Below are 13,069 nucleotides of genomic sequence, written 5' to 3'. Positions count from 1 at the left end.
TTCCCGGACTGTTTTCCAGTTCTCATTTGACTTAAGCATCTTTGGAACCAAGTTAGTGTGAGTTAGTTTCTCTGTATTTTATACTCTCCATTTAATTTATTTCTTTCATAGGTCCACCTTTGCACTCCAGGATTGTGTGCTCTGCTGTGTCGTTATTGTGGTCACCGTAGATGCATTTTGGACTATCAGTAGGATTTCATTTTATATATAAATAATTCTTGGAAACATCCGTGTCCTGACAAAAACATTGTGTCATAGCGTAGGTAACTTCTCCATGGGTCCGATCTATCCAGTTTCTTATATGTGGTATAAGTTGTCTTGTCCACTGCGCTTTCCCGTCTATATTGTGTTTCCATCCATGTGTTGAGTATTTTTTCCCGGTTATACTCTCGCGATCTATCCGGACACGCCTTTCTCTGCATCCTCTCTTGTATTAGAAGATCTATCGGTATCATGCAACTAATTACTTCTGCCGTATCTGCTGATATAGTGCGGTACCCTCGACATATTCGCAGCACCAATTGTTCTTTGAACTGCCCTTAACCTTTCCCTATTCTTCTTCACTTCAGCGGCCCTTCCCCAGACCTCGGAAGCATACAGAATGGTAGACGTCTGAACGGCGGCCAACATTCTGCCAGTTCCCCAAATGGACAAGTTCGGCATAAGTTTTGTTAGCAGTATACATTGCCTCTCTGCCTTCGCTGCAACCGTGCGTATGTGGTGAGTAAAGTTACCTCCAGCCTGAAACGTTACTCCCAGGTATTTTACTGTGCTTTTAAGCACAATGATTTTGTCCTTTACTAAAATGCCCTTGCCTGACAATTTGCGACCTCCTACGAGTGCAACACATTCTGTTTTTGAGGGGCAATTTTCAATCCCACCTTCTCCATCCAGGAACATACCTGGGACGTTGCCTGTTCTGCTATCGCAATTATTTCCTCCGCGCTTCTAGCCCTAATAATTAAAGCAATGTCATCAGCGTAGGCTAGTACTTCAGTTCCATAGGGGAATTGAAGCCTGAGAAGTCCGTCATAGAGAATATTCCAGAGAAGCGGACCTAGTATGGATCCCTGGGGCACGACTTTTGTCATTTCCATGGCGCAGTCGGCCACCAGAATCGATCACTTAAATAACTCTTGACGCCTTCAGTTAAATACTGGCTAACATTCCAATATGACGTGAGTTCATTTATTATTACTTTCCAGGATGCTGTGTTGAAAGCATTTTTAACATCTAATGTTATAAGCAGCATCACGTCCCTGTTTGTCAAGCTAATCCTTCAGATTTTTAATCATTTTTTTAACCTTACTAAGTGGATCTACTGTACTCATTCCTTTTCTAAAACCAAACTCTCTTATTCAAACCTCCTTTTTGTTCTATTTCTTCTTCCAAATTCGTCTTTAGATCATTTCCAGAAGCTTTACACCCATAGAATCCAATAAGCATACAGTTCGGTATGAAGGTTTATCAGCTTCTTTTTTTGGCTTTTCCACAAGTACTAATTGTGCACATTTCCATATTTGTGGAATTAAAATATGATTTTGTTTTTTTTTTTTTTTTTTTTTTTTTTTTTTAAAATTTAAGGTTATGTGAATATGTGAAAATATGATAAGAACATATGTGATAATATCATATGTGAGTGAGTCTATTTAGAGTGTCATTTTCTATCGAATAAATAAAAATATACCGAAGGTGCCATTTAAAAAATCAAAAGTTGTAGCTATTTCTGGTGCAACAGGAAGGAACGAAAACAATTGAATTCACCAATCAATCTTAATTCTATGTCATAAACTAGCACACAAAAATGTTTTTTTATCTGAAAAATAAAAAGTTATAGGGTGAGCCACTTTTGAAACGCAACCCGTATAGGAAGTTCAGGGGTGGATCTAGACTAGATCTGGAATTTTTTGCACCAAAATCACACCATTATCAACTTTCAAAAACGGCTGGCACTAGAAAGTTGAGAATTGATATGTGCACGGCATTAATCAAATTAAGATTTTAGGTAGAAATTTTATATCAGCATGGTCAACAGGGTGTTCGAACAACTATTCCACTTTAATATATTTTCCTTTGGATTCAAGGACCAAATTTTAAATAAAAAAATAATGTATACCCAAATAATTTGTGAAACTTTTTCTCTGTTTATCTACTAACAAATGTGTGTAGAAAACCTTTTTCAATTTCAAATTTAAACAACTTTCTTAGTATATAATAGTTAATTTTACAGTTTTTCTACACATTTTTTACATATGTACTGCATGTCCCCGGATTGTCTTCATTAAGAAGAAAACTTTTATTGTTGGCATTTTGAGAAAAATGCTTCATAAAAAAAAAAATTCAAAAAAAAAAAAAAAAAATTAATTATTATATTATATATTATAATTAGAGTTATCCTGTTTATACTTTTCCAAATTTCCATACCGTTTTAGAGAAAATTAGAAAAAACATGAAAAATATGGTAGAATTTTAAGTCCCAGCTATCAAAAAATGGTAATAGAATTTCGATTTCAATCTTTGATAGATGGTTATTATTAATTTTGATTAACGTCATATTCTCTGCTGTTGTTAGGTTGTAAAGTATCACAATTTTCGATAAATACAATCACTCTTTCTATAGCATTGAACTAAATAATTAATACCAGAACAGAAATAAATAATTAATAAAACAGCAAAAAATATGACGTTAATTAAAATTCATCAACAACAATCTATCAAAGAATGAAAACGAAATTATATTACCATAGAAACGCCCCCCCCTCGTTTTGTGACTTAGGATTTTTTTCAACTACATTTTCATGATTTTCTAATTTTCCTTAAAACGGTATAGAAATTTGAAAAGTATAAACGGGATTAACCATTTTCGTACAAACAACATTTTTTATGAAGAATGTTAATAATAAAAAAAAATTTCCTTTTGTAAAGACAATCCGGGGACATACTGTAGAGCAGTAGGTAAACGAAGAAAAAATATAACATTTCAACTAGTTTTGTTTAAAAATAAAACTAGAATTAATCTAAGAATATCTACACAATTCTCTAATTCGATAAAGAAATAATTTTAATTATTCAAAGAGTGTACTTAACCCAAATATCCCATTTCCTTATCCCTTTATTAGTAACCCTATTCTCCATTACCTTTTATGTTTTCTTTAATTCTCCATAACCATTTAAACCCTCTACCTAACCTTACTTAATTAAAAAAGAGCGAAAAACACATTCCGCACGATATAAAGTCTCATTAACCCCATTAAACATCTGTTTAAGTTCGAAAATACGAAAACTCGATAAAAGGACCCAAGGTAAATAAACGAATAAAGGGATATAGAAGGCCCCCCTGTAATAAGTGTAAGTATATTAAGTGGAGGCTCTATGGTTCTATTTCTCTCTAGTCTCAGCCGTTCTATTTTTTTTAAGAGTTGGCGATAGAGCCAGTTTTATGGCCGATTAAGACTAGAAAGAACTCTGGAAAAGTGTGCTCGTAAAGGGGTGGTTATTTAAGGTTCATTGGGTGTTTGTATTTGCTGTAACGCTTGCTAGGTTTTAGTTTATTTAACCATGAAGAAGAAATAGCGATTTTGGATGTAGTAAGTACAGGTTTGAGGTGGAAAATTTTGGTTTTACCATAGCAGCTACACTAATTTATCACTAAATACAAAACAAAAAAAAATGTTTCTATAACGCTGTACGCACATTTTGCGAATCTACACCCAATATTTACAATTCATTCTCTAATCTGATAAAGAAATAATTTTAATTATTCAAAGAGTGTACTTAACCCAAATATCCCATTTCCTTATTCCTTTATTAGTAACCCTATTCTCCATTACCTTTTATGTTTTCTTTAATTCTCCTTAACCATTTAGACCCTCTACCTAACCTTACTTAATGAAAAAAGAGCGAAAAACACATTCCACACGATGTAAAGTCTCATTAACCCCACTAAACACCTGTTTAAGTTCGAAAATACGAAAACTCGATAAAAGGGTCCAAAGTAAATAAACGAATGAAGGGATGTAGAAGGCCCCCCTGCAATAAATGTAAGGGTGGAGGCTCTATGGCTCTATTTGGGCCCCAGCTCGTTCTATTTTTAAGAGTTGGGCGATAGGAGCCAGTTTTATGGCCGATTAAGACTAGAAAGAACTCTGAAAAAGTGAGCTCGTAAAGGGGTGGTATTTTAAGGTTCATTGGGTGTTTGTATTTGCTGTAACGCTTGCTGGGTTTAGTTTATTTAACTATGAAGAAGAAATAGCGATTTTGGATGTAGTAAGTACAGGTTTGAGGTGGAAAATTTTGGTTTTACTATAGCAAATTACACTAATTTATCACAATACAAAACAAAATGTTTCTATAACGCTGTACGCACATTTTGCGATTTAATCTAATATTTACACCATTCTCTAATTCGATAAAGAAATAATTTTAATTATTCAAAGAGTGTACATAACCCAAATATCCCATTTCCTTATCCCTTTATTAGTAACCCTATTCTCCATTACCTTTTATGTTTTCTTTAATTCTCCTTAACCATTTAAACCCTCTACCTAACCTTACTTAATGAAAAAAGAGCGAAAAACACATTCCACACGATGTAAAGTCTCATTAACCCCACTAAACACCTGTTTAAGTTCGAAAATACGAAAACTCGATAAAAGGGTCCAAAGTAAATAAACGAATGAAGGGATGTAGGAGGCCCCCCTGCAATAAATGTAAGGGTGGAGGCTCTATGGCTCTATTTGGGCCCCAGCTCGTTCTATTTTTAAGAGTTGGGCGATAGGAGCCAGTTTTATGGGCGATTAAGACTAGAAAGAACTCTGAAAAAGTGAGATCGTAAAGGGGTGGTTTTTTAAGGTTCATTGGGTTTTTGTATTTGCTGTAACGCTTGCTAGGTTTAGTTTATTTAACTATGAAGAAGAAATAGCGATTTTGAATGAAGGAAGTTTGAGGTAAGTTTAAGCACGGCCCGAATTTTGTAACTTAGAAAAGCGCTTTTAGACGCTCAGCGTATATGACGTTAATTTTTCCTTACCTCGCACTTGACTACCGATTTGGGTATTCTCATTTGATGCGCTCAGCGTCTACCTATTGCGCTAAGCGATTTGAAAACGACCTTTGCTACTTTGCTACCTTGGGCTAACTTAAAGGATCGTTTTGCTTATCAAATTGTCAGTAAAAATATAAAAAATTGTGATTTTGTGCGTTCTCTTGCTCTCAGTGAAAACTATTCCTTCTTCTATTCCTCAATAAGTAATTGATAACGGTCGACTTGGCAGCTATAAATATTGTTCAAAACATCAAAAATGCTGAGAACCGTCTTCAATCAATAGAAAATGACACTCTGAAAAGAATGGCATATCATATGTCAACTTTTGACATTCTCGCTTAAAAACTGTCAATCTAGAGTGCCATGGCTGGTGTTAAAAACTCTAATTTTAAATCAAGTAGTCTTGATTACAGTTGAGGGTTGGAACCTTTGGGGTTATGCAGCAAAATAAAAACACTAAATTACCACAATACACCAAAACACTTTTACTTTTACACTGGACGCGCGTTTCGCTAACCATGTTAGCATCATCAGCAGATGATTATAAACTAAAATACAATCTACAAGTTGAGCGTTTATATACTCGCTCAGTGGGCACCGAGTGGGCGTGGCAAGATCTAGTCAACCGAGTCAGAGCCCACCGAGAGTAACAGTTAAATTTCCGCCACTAGAGTAGTAGGAACAAAGAACTTGAAGGAATTGGACCGTTGTCTCTGTTCATACTATCTTTACATTTATTAATTCTGATGCTTTCATATGCATCTAATTGCCTGTAATTTGAAACTTGTTTAATTAATTTTAAATTATTAAGATCTATACAATGTTCTTTATCAACAATATGTTTGGCAACGCAAGATTTATCCTGTCTACCATATCTTATCTGAGCTAAATATTCTTTAAATCTAGTTAATATTGATCTTCTAGTTTGCCCAACATATTTCTGATTACAATCTTTACAATACCGTTTGATAGAGAGTTATCCCGTGGTCTAAAAGGAATTTTTAAGAATGTCAATTATAAACTTGTGTATAGTGCTAATAATAAATTACAACAATTATTAGGTAATCCATAGGATAAAACACCTCCACTGGAAAGGTCGGGTATTTATGAAATTTCTTGTAAAGATTGTAATCAGAAATATGTTGGGCAAACCAGAAGATCAATATTAACTAGATTTAAAGAACATTACAGGCAATTGGATGCATATGAAAGCATCAGAATTAATATATGTAAAGATAGTATGAACAGAGACAACGGTCCAATCCCTTCAAGTTCTTTGTTCCTACTACTCTAGTGGCGGAAATTTAACTGTTACGCTCGGTGAGCTCTGACTCGGTTGGCTAGATCTTGCCAAGCCCACTCGGTGCCCACTGAGGGAGTATATAAACGCTCAACTTGTAGATTGTATTTTAGTTTATAATCATCTGCTGATGATGCTAACATGATTAGCGAAACGCGCGTCCAGTGTAAAAGTAAAAGTGTTTTGGTGTATTGTGGTGATTTAGTGTTTTTAAGTAGTCTTGGACAAATATATTTGATTGTTTAATGCTTTTCATGTCTTGTCCTGGCCGGTTAAAAGATGCCCAAATCGTATTTTTAATCATAACTCAAATTTTTCAAATGGAACGAGGCTCCATTAGCATATTTGGAAAAATCATTTTTTTACGAATAATTTGGTATTTGGAGTCAAATTGTCGTTAAATTTATGGTCATGGTCACTAAATTGAAATTTAAAATGCTATTTTTATAATTCAAAAGGGTTCACATATGGTTCAGAATGTCATTTTCATCAATTCAATCAAATTGAGTAAAAAAGTACCATTTCCGGCGAAACAGGAAGTGACCGAAAATAATTGAATACGTCAATCAATCCAGATTTATGCCATATACTGACTGTCAAATCGCGTGTATTTATCTGAAAAAAAAAATAAAAAAGTTATAGTGGAGAGCCACTGTTGAGAAACAACCGGTATTTAACACTTTTTTTGTGTTTATATTAGAATCTTGAAACTATGCCAATGATGTCAAATCTTATTATTAAACGATTGTTTTAAGGCTGTATCAAATCAAATTTTGAATAAACAAGGATTTGATTGTTAAATAAAAGTATTTAATAATGAAGAAAATTTAGAATTTAAAATCGCATTATTTGTTAGTAGGTCAGTGATATTGCATTTTTCTGCATCTATAATACAAATAAAAAATATTTTTGCCGAATGCTGCCGTCGAAAAGCTTCGTTTCTTTCTTGCATACCTTGCATGAAAAAGCACTTGATTTCGATACTCATGTCGTTTCTATAGCAACGGATGGACGAAAATAGTAAGTGCATTGCATTACACTCACTCGTTACCATAGAAACGAGTTTCAGCATCGGCTTTTATAAAATATCAACACACTTCTTGAAAACGCAGTTCTTTAAGTGTATTGTCCTTTATTTCGTTTGTATCTGTACAGGGTGTCCAATTTTCGTGAGTTTCTAGTTTATTAGTAGAGGTACAAAGATACGGTTTTCATATTACGCTGAAAAAATATCCCCCTTAGTTTCTGAAATACAGGGCGAATTTGAAATTGTTGCATTTTGAATACTCTCGTATCTCTGTTATCTTATAACTTGTCGAAAAGGTGACAGCTGTGTGCGATATAGTTTTCACATAGAATTCAGTGACGTAACTATTTTTTTCCTGGCAACATCATTGTTAGTTAATCACGATCCATTGTGTCCTCCTTTCTTGAGTTATAACTTATCATACATTCTCAGGGCTTTGACAAAAGTCAGTAACTGAGACGGTTTTACAGAGGTTAGTTTTTCATCTCTTTATGTTGCATTCATCGATCTAACTTCGACTCTGTAAACAGAGATGCACTTTGGACGGTTATCAAAAAGTTTGGAGTAGCCAACAAATTTCTTATAGTGTGTAAAAGCCTCCAAACAACAACAAGTCAAGAGTGTCACATCATGGATCACTGAGCGATCCCTTCTTAACAAATATAAGAGTTAGGCAGGGATATGTGTCTTAGCGCCTCTCCTATTCAATATATTCATGGTAGCGCTCTCCATTATAGTGGACACCAAACTGCAGGAACGAGGGCATAAGGTATAGGACGGGACATACAATGGGCATACGACGGGGGTTTTTTCAACAGAAAAAGACTCAGTGTAAACAAAATACATCACAAAACTTCAATACGCTGATGACTGTGCTTTAGTTGCCAAAGCGTTACAGCAATTCCAAAAAATGCTGAACACATGAATATATATGGGCATATGAGGCTTTGGGTCATAAGTTGAACATCGATAAAATTAAAATCATGTGTAAAAATCGGAGAAGAACTATAAGAATATGTAGTGGAATTCAATTACCTCGGCAGTTTGATTTCAGAAGAGACCAATATCGACTCTGAAACTTAGCACAGAATTAGCAGCGCCTCAAGAGCATTCAAGAAATTATAAGACAGGGTTTTCTACGATCATGACTTGAGTACAAAAAAGAAACTTGTAGTTTACCGAAGCAATAATGAACCCGACCATGTTATGTGGAAGCGAAATCTGGGTGCCTTACCGTCGGCACACAAGACATCTTAGACAGCTGTTAAGAATCAAATGGTCTTAAAAGTATTGGTCCTTGAAAAAGCTAGTTGCGAGAGAGCTGAAGTTATCATTACTAAATCTGGCTTAAGATGGGCTGGTCATGTATGCAGGATGCAAGAAAACCGCCTACCAAAATCTCTCCTTTGTCTCCTTGAACATTTGAGGCAACTCAAAAGTTACAAGGATATTTTTCACGAAAACTTAAAAGGGATAAGCATGCAGAATCAGTGGGTGGAAGCAGCGCACAATACAACGCAATGGAGAAGAATTGTAAACTCAGTAAACAACGACAACCAAAAAGTAAAGAGGCAACAAAGTAATGAGATTTTTGAATGTCCAGAGTGTAGAAGAGAGATAACATCAGATATTGGGCTTTTCAGTCACAGAAAAGCTCATGAAAGAAAACGCCCTGCTTAACCATCTTCTGATGCGTGTCAAGATTTTCATCTCCGATATCAGTCGTACCAAAGTATATGGTACGAATGGTTGTCATCTCGACGGACTCTGCGATGAGGTGTTCTGGTGTTTCTCCATTTTCTCTATAGAATCTGCATTTGCCGTTGTTATCTACTGAGGTGTTCATTGAGGAGACAGTGTTTTGTTAAAAAGAAATCCTGACAATTCGAAGATTGTTCTTACTTAAATTAAGGGAAATCAGTTTTCATTTTTCTCGGTTGTAATTTCTTCGAGTGTCTTAGACTGTTGGAGGATTCCCTTTCCAGGTTACGGATGGAGTCTTCCAGGTTTTTGAGTTCCGCTATAAGTTGGTTTTCACTTGGGAAGAATACGATAGGGTAAATAAATTCATTATCTGGTTTGTTTCGAGAATTACAAAAAAATATGTTAAATAAAAAAGTTTATATTTTGGGTTTGGTTTATATGTAATATTTTGGGTTTGGTTATATATAATATCCGCTATGCGGACGATACAGTCTTAATTGCAGAGAATTGCGACCAGCATTCAGAGAATACACGACCTACAACAACTGGTAAACAAGGTAGGAGAACAGAGCAAAGCAATGGGTTTAAACATCAACATCAAGAAAACCAAATTTATGATAATATCCAGAAAACAAGATGTGTTTATAAACTCCATCCTAACATTTAACTCAAGGCCCATAGAAAAAGTAGATAAATTTAAGTACTTGGGCATCTGGCTCTCCGAAGATTGGATATCAGACAAAGAAATTAAATGTCGCATCGAACAAGCTCGGCAGGCATTCTTGAGGTTTCGAAAAGTACTTGTCTGTTCTGATTTTCACATTAGCCTTAGATTAAGATTCGTAAAGTATTATGTGTGGAAGCAGCTACTATCAACAAATTAGAGGCTTTCGAGATGTGGCTATATCGCAGAATCCTGAAAATACCTTGGACGGCTAGATTGACAAATGAAGAAGTTCTCAGACGTGTTGACAAGAAGCGTGAATTGTTTGAATCGATTAAAAAGAAAAAAACCGCATACCTGGGGCACATAATGCGAAACCCCAAATATCAATTCTTGCATTTGTTGATCGAAGGCAAGATCGAAGGCCGGAGGGGTATCGGAAGGAAGAAAATGTCTTGGCTGAGGAATATTAGACAGTAGACAGGGCTACTCGATGTTCAATCGTTAATACACACCGCCCCGAACAGAGAAGCAATGGAAAATGTTATCGCAAACATTCATTAATGGATCTGGACTAGAAGAAGAAGAAGATACTTTGGGTACCTTTGTTTAATACAGTGAGTTTGTCTGTTTATATTATTTTCTGACGTCTACCCTATATGAAGGCATGAAAGCACAAAGTAAAACGCGCTCTGACGGCTCGATAGCGTATTATTTCCGGTGGCGCAGCCTGAACCGACTGAAAAACAGGACTGAAATTGCCGCCACAGACAACGATATTCGCTTAGAGAAGATTATAATCTCGAGTATATTACGCAGACGATTCCATTGTTGCATGCATGTGCATATCCGTTGTCGTTTCGGTTTTACTTGGCGCGCCAATTGAAATTTCAGCTGCAGCCGGGCTCCGGGGAGAATTACTTCTATTTTTGTTACAACCTAGCTACTTTGGTCGCGTTTTGTATGGATATTTCGTGAAAATATCATTATCAGCCTTATACTAAGTGGTTCTTCAATACTTCTTCTGTGGTGGAACGACTTTTGATTATTTTTAAGTAATTTGTAGATTACAGTTGAGGGTTGGAACCTTGGTGTTTCACAGCAAAATAAAAACAATTAAATCACCAATACAAAACACTTTTACTTTACACTGACGCGCGTTTCGCTACCCATGTTAGCATCATCAGATGACAGCAACTAAAATACATCTACAAGTTGAGCGTTTATATACTCGCCCAGTGGGCACTGAGTGGGCGTGGCAAAATCTAGCCGACCGAGTCAGAGCCCACCGAGTTAAACAGTTAAATTTCCAGGTTAATTAGTAGTGTAGGAACAAAGAACTTGGAAGGAATTGCAACTGTTGTCTCTGTTCATATCTTTACATTTCTATTAATTCTGATGTTTTCATATGCATCTAATTGTCTGTAATTTGAGACTTGTTTTAATTAATTTTAAATTATTAAGATCTATACAATGTTCTTTTTATCAACAATATGTTCGGCAACGCAAGATTTATCCGGTCTTCCATATCTTATCTGAGCTAAATGTTCTTTAAATCTATAGTTAATATTGATCTCTAGTTTGCCCAACATAACATGTTTTTGATTACAATCTTTACAAGAAAATTTCATAAATACCCGACTTTTCCACTGGATTACCCACAATTGTTGTAAGTATTATTAGCACTATACACAAGTTTGCAATTGACATTCTAAAAATTCCCTTTAGGACTAATGGGATAACTCTCTATCAAACGGTATTTAGCAAATATTTTGACGTATCTTTCTCCACCTCAGAAATCATTAACCTATACCTACGTTTCAATTATTTATCAACTAGTGAAGGAGGATATCCATTACACTCAGCTACATTCCTAATGAAAACCGGTTAAACATGGTTATTAGCGAAACGCGCGTCCAGTGTAAAAAGTAAAAGCAAGTTTGGTGTATTGTGGCATTCTAGTGTTTTAAGTAATTTGTAGCTAACATGGTTTAATTTTTAAAATCTCTTCCTAAATTAAAATTTAATTAAAAAAAAAATCTGTTAATTATACGAGGGAAACAAATGTTGATATTTCAGGAAATTTGAGACTCTGGAATACGTTAACAAAGCAAGGCATTTAAAAATAATTTTATCATGTAGGTGTACCCTTTCTGATATTTGTTTGATTCATCTCAATAGCTTTATTTTTTAAGATATTTGCTTTTGAAGAAGACACTGACATTTTTTCGTGACATTTTTACATTAAAAACCATGACTTTGCTTTTGACCCTAGTCAACAGACCTATAATAGTACAGTGTCATTGAAAAATCATATTATTATTGTCTGTTGCGTTACCTAGCTGATGTGAAGTCCAAAAGCTGATTTCTAGAATTATCAATTAAAGCAGCAACAGCCTATACTTCAGAACTTAAAATCATCTCTGCTAGAGTAAATATAAATAAACAATAGTAATATGACTTTCAATGACACTGACATTACAAAAACAATAAACATATTTTATAAAAAAAAAAAAAAAAAAAAAAAAAAAAAAAATAAAATTGTTGTAAATCGTTAATGTCTTATTCAAAAGCGAATATCTCCAACAAAAAATAAAGCTATTGCGAAGAACCAAAACAAACCATCAAGAAAAGACGTGCAATGTAGATGATGCTAAAGTGATTATTTTTAAAATCGTTGCTTTCTAAACATATTCCATACAGAGTGTTTCAAACTTCACACAATTATCAACATTTTGTTTTCACCTCGTATAATTCACAGATGGAAACCATCATTTTAATTTAGAAAAAGATACTAAAAAGTCAAATAATTTATGCTTGCTTCATCCACGTTACCGGATGGAGCTAAGAAGGCTTAGGTAGGTATGGCGGCAACAAACAAATGAGTAGTGGAAAAAGGCCTAACTCCTACATATATGCTTATTATCTGCATTAGGTTCATCAGACCGAAGGGAACAGCCATTTGACGACCGGTTTCGGAGATTTTCTCCATCGTCAGGCCGACCTTGCTGTAACCCTCGATCTGACCATGACCAACGAAAAGCAGAGAATGGCATTTGAGTACAAAACGTACTACCATGGCGAGAGTGCTAGACGCTCTACGCCATCTAGCAATAGCTGTGACAATCACAGATCGTGCCGCCAAAATTAAAACCAGCGACCTACTGGACAAACATGCTTGCTCCATCCACGTTACCGTAGATGGAGCTAAGAAAGCTTAGGTAGGGTATAGGGCTATAAATAAACAAAATAATTTTTTTTTAATAAACAAAATAAACCCTACATATATGCTCATTCTCTGCATTAAGTTCATTAGACCGAAGGGAACAG

Source organism: Sitophilus oryzae, unplaced genomic scaffold, assembly GCF_002938485.1.
Source record: "Sitophilus oryzae breed Bouriz unplaced genomic scaffold, Soryzae_2.0 scaffold_1363_pilon_pilon, whole genome shotgun sequence".
NCBI lineage: Eukaryota > Metazoa > Arthropoda > Insecta > Coleoptera > Curculionidae > Sitophilus > Sitophilus oryzae.
Note: the sequence above shows the minus strand (reverse complement) of the source record.